The sequence below is a fragment of the Rosa rugosa genome, chromosome 2, assembly GCF_958449725.1.
Source record: "Rosa rugosa chromosome 2, drRosRugo1.1, whole genome shotgun sequence".
NCBI lineage: Eukaryota > Viridiplantae > Streptophyta > Magnoliopsida > Rosales > Rosaceae > Rosa > Rosa rugosa.
Window position 1 is genome coordinate 4,156,540 of NC_084821.1, and position 5,039 is coordinate 4,161,578.

A 5,039-nucleotide genomic window follows, 5' to 3' on the forward strand; every position below is an offset into this window, starting at 1 on the left:
TCCAAATGCGCCGAGCAGCAACGCTGTGAACTGGGCATTTGAAACCGAAGGGCCCAGGGGAAAAGTATATGAAAACGTTAGCGTGAGTGGACAAAAATAAATAATTGAAAAGAAAAAGGATTTTTACTTTCCCACATTTATTTCTTTAAATACTCGATGCATGCAACAATGGTAAAACATTTATCTTTAAAAATCAGGAAACTGGAAACTGTAAATCCAACCTGCTGAATATCGTATCATCGGACTAGACCCCGCTAGCCCAAAAATAATATAAAAATCGGGGAAGAAGATAGCCATACGAATGAGCCTCCCAGGCTAAAGTACTCCCATATACTCCCGTTATATACCCATACGCCACTAAGTGTAGCGATTAGGATACTGTGCTTCAGCATTACTGTCACAAAGACAGTAACCAGCGCCACAAAGGCGGACGGGCTTCGGTGATCCCATCACCTCACCACAAAGGCGGACATCAATGCTAGCAATGATAATAGTCACCCAAAGTATGGCAAAAGAAAATCCGTAAACCACATAAATCCATAAATACATAAAGCTTCCCCAACTCTCGCAAATGAATTTCCAACGACGTGTCCCACACGCCAAGATAATCTCAAGTTCAAAATAAAATAGGCGAGAAATAATAATAAATCATAATCTCCATTAATCGAAACAAAATCAATTCCAAGATCATCATCAAGGCATTCCCAATGCCAAAACCGAAAGTAGATAAATAAATAAGAAAAATAACAATAAATCAACGGCGTGTCCCACACGCCAAGATATTCTCGGGTCAATGATGAATACACTACACCAAAAAATGAAACAGACGACGGGTAAAATTGGTTGTCTGATTTGGACGCTCACCGTTGTGTATCGGAGCGTTGTGTGTTTAAAATTTGCACAACGGTGCAACACCGTTGTATGATATGCAATCAGTCGACAGATTTTCGTTATCACCGTTGTGTCTTCTCTCGGCAGATGCTAGGCAGAGCTGCTGCACAGCATGGTAGATGCATCATTCATACAACAGAACTTGTTTTCAAACTGTTGTTGGAAAGCCTAGTCAGACAACGTGTTCTTTAATGTCATCGTCGTCTGATATACTATCACACTTCAGTTTTATTGTCTGTTTGTTGTGTGATTGTAAAATGAGAAGACATTTTTTTTTTAAAACCATTGTGTGATATGTAAAGAATGCATTGACTGAATGGCCAATTTTTATGTATTCAGACAACGTTGGATTGCCACACTATAAACATGTTGTATGATCAATTTCATTTGCTATATTTTGTGCATATATAGCTCCATTTTACCTAATGAACAATGATTAATTGGAAAGAAAACACATTGCAAACCATTAAATTAGTAATCCAACCCATTCATATACCTTAAATGTTAAAAGGGAGCATTTCCCCATCATCCAAGCAACCATTAATAGAAGAAAAGCATTCATATGCATGCCCATCTACTTGGGACATCAAAAGCTGATACAATTACATATATTGTTCAATTAAACATGCCACATATATAGTGCATGAATAATGTACCAGCAGAGAAGCACAAAAAAGATGCTTTCCTTCATTAGCAAACTACTTCATGGCTCCTACACATACGTCTTCACCACAAACTTCGCCCACTCATTTCGCAACTGATCAATATCTTCTTGGGTATGTTGGCTGCTGCCTCTCCTCTCCCACTAAAGTCAAGCATAAATCAAAGTGATTAGTACTTAATCAATTTGTTGAATGAGGCATGGAAATAACAAAGGGAATAGAAACCAAGTAAACTGACAAAATTTATAGCTAGGTTTGTACCTTGGTAGCAAACAACGACAAGTCTTTATCCTCAATGATATCCCGCATGTATCGCATCACAAAGTTCCCGCACTCCTTGTTGCTCGGTTGAGGAGGAATGCCCTCAAATACAAACATTGCAAACCATCAAATGATTCATATAACCAATACTTTAAACTTCAAGCTAAAGGGGTGCATTTCCCAATCATTAAAACCAATATTTTACACAAGAAAAGCATTCTAGTGCATGACCATCTACTTGGGACATCAAAAAGATGATACACATATATATTGTTCCAAAACATGTCACACATGGTGCATGACAATGTACCAGCAGAGAAGCACAAAAAAGATGCTTTCCTTATCTAAAATGTACCAGCAACAAGTGCGCTACTTCATGACTCGTGCACATGTGTTGACAACAAACTTCCCCCACTCATTTCGCACTTGATCAATATCCGCTTGGGTGTATTGGCTGCTGCCTCTCCTCTCCCACTGAAATCAGTTTATTATATCAAAAGGATCAGTAACAACATGCTGCAAGCTTCAGACAGTTTCAGAAAACTGGTAACTTGAAAGAAAAATTCACCAACAATTATTCTTTCAATGATTTGAAGCACAACTTTCCAGATTTCAAGTAGACATGCAAAGCTACTATTTTCCAGAGTTTCATGCTATTCGCAGTTCAAATGAATTGTCAAACAAGAATCTAAAGTGACAGAAACGCTGAATAAAACAGAAATCCTGAAACAGTGCAGTTTGATCAAAATAGCATAAGTATTTCATTTTAACTTCGTTTTTCACGAAACCAAATTCAAAATGATCATTGAAGAGTCTCCTTTAAGCTGTCAAAAACTGAGAGTAAAACAATAAGTACAGGTTTTTCAAAAATCATTAAATGCCCCACTGGTTCAGCTTGGGTGTCAAACACATGTATGCAGTAATCGAACTTTGATCTTTTCCAGTTCATTATTGGCGTTAAGTAAAACCAAATTACCTTTAATGTAGGTTGAGGAAGCAAATACTTTTATCCAGAAAGAGATGGAGGAGTTTTGATTTCAATGGAACCTCCCTTGAATCCCTGACATGAACATTAGAAGTAATATCAACTACTTGTTAAGTTGTTCCAACTTCCAACCAAGAGTAATTTGATGTTTGTATGTTTTAGTTTAAGTCGGGACAGATAAACATATTTGAAGCGATATCAATTACTACTTTAGTTGTTCTATCTCAATTAAAATTTGGTTAAAAAAAAAAAAAACTAATGCTTCTTTTGATTGCTGAAATTGTAGAAGATATGGTTTATACATCTTCAATTTTAATGTTTCCAGTAATCAGAGATGCATAAATTTGATTCAAACAGAACTAAAGCACATGAAAATTAATAAGACAATAGTACAAAAAGGTGAAAACTGAAGTGGGATGCGTGGGGAACAATTTCTACATGCACTTTTGTAATCCAGTAATTGAAGTTTTTTTGTACAATTGTCAAAACTATCCATCTCCCTCTGCAGTAGCAGACTATACATATATCTATATGTTTACTCCCCATATATATATATATATATATATATATATATATATATATATATATATATATATATCACATGCTTGTCTTGCTGTATATAACATCATTTGCACCACAATAGCTGCAACCTAGAGAAACATACAAACAAATAAAGCACATCCAATTTACTCTAGATATATGTCTGCATTAATATATCGAATATCACCCTTTATACAAAGGATCACAATTGATGATAGTACATATAGGATTAAAGTCAGCAAACTCCTTCCGGTTTTGCCAAAAGCATATGCAAAGTTCATCAAATTAGTTTTTGATGGAATCTGAAGGTTACCTGGATATTAAGTATAGGCTCTATCGCACTCGACTTATGCCAAAACAGGGCAGCAACTGTGCTTGAAAAGGAGATTGGGGTGATCGACCGAAACCTGACCTGTAAATCAAAGGAGATTGGGACATTAATCTGATTGACAGTTGCAAATTTAGATTTTGATCAAACAACAACATGAGCACAAAAAGAGATATGCAACATGAGCACTCACTTTCTCTGGATCCTCTATCACCAATTATTCCAGTGCTCCTAGTTCCATTTACATCTTTGTTCAACTGCAACAAAACAGTGACTTAGAAGACAAAAAAGAAGACTCCAAATACACTAACAAATAGAGAAACATGCAGAACCAATCAAGAAAAACACATGTTAGTTTCTAGTATGTCAAGAATATGGTATTTTAAATAATAGTAAATCTGTAAATCCTACTATAAAACGATACAGAAGATAACACACCTCTTGGACAGACTAAACCCAAAGCCTACCTATGCCAACATGGCTCCCTTCAGTCTGACCAAGCCAAGGAATTTAGAAATCACACTTATTTTTTCTAAGTATCAAAGTGAATGTACCAAGTTTATGAAGTTAATAAAAATATAATATGCATTCGAGAACAGACATTCAAATTAGTAAATATCCATCAAGTGTGTGTTATAACAAAACAGAAACCCATAACACCGAATTAATATTCATCAACATTCAAATTAGTCAATATCCATCAAGTTCAGAAAAGCCTTGGTATCATCTCCCAATGCAAACACAGGAAACCCAAAAACTCAAAGGACTCAAAGATCCCAAAAAGCATGCCTCGTACCAAAAGAAATTTCTGCAAATAAAGATTACAGATTAGGCTCAATCTAAATGCGAAACAGATTCCAACTTCGCGGTGGCTAATCTAACGACCTAACAAAGAACTTCCCATAACCATTTGTCATTATTTAGAATCCACTCACCCTTCAAATAAAGGAACAAATATGATATATGATATCCAGGTTATCTAATGCCTCCCCTTTGTCAACGTTGTTCCTGCAAATAAGACAGGTATAATTACATAGCAAAAGGTCCAACAATAAATAATCATCCAAAGTAAAAAGAGCTAGAGGCAAAAGTTATAACCAATTCTACCTCAAGAGAAGGGCAACTGCATCAAGGAAACAATATATATCTTCATCAAGAAAAGTTATAACCAAATCGTTTGCTCTTTTGAAGCACGAATCAAAACAACCTTCATATAAAGATCACATCTTTATAAGCAGAGCCGCAGAGCATTAGCAGATATGAAGAACTGAAGAGGGACTTACAGAGTGAAATACCCATTACCCATTACAGAGTGAAGTACCCATTACGGTCATTACCCAACTACCCACTAATCAAAGATTCAAAATACCAA

General features: G+C 35.8%; 1 long non-coding RNA gene across 3 annotated transcripts; it reads right to left on the minus strand.

Annotated features, from left to right (window-relative positions):
- Positions 1-2,001: 2,001 nt before the first annotated feature.
- On the minus strand, positions 2,002-4,806 carry LOC133733180 (uncharacterized). Of its 3 annotated transcripts, none has more exons than XR_009857533.1 (6): positions 4,775-4,806; positions 4,464-4,675; positions 3,861-3,924; positions 3,653-3,751; positions 2,791-2,874; positions 2,002-2,288 (listed from the first exon to the last, which is right to left on the minus strand). It is a non-coding gene; the product is annotated as an uncharacterized LOC133733180 (long non-coding RNA). The 3 variants fall into 3 exon arrangements; XR_009857534.1 differs by having other exon boundaries at positions 2,008-2,288; positions 4,603-4,675; XR_009857535.1 differs by lacking the exon at positions 4,775-4,806 and having other exon boundaries at positions 2,003-2,288; positions 4,106-4,761.
- Between the last annotated feature and the right edge of the window lie 233 nt (positions 4,807-5,039).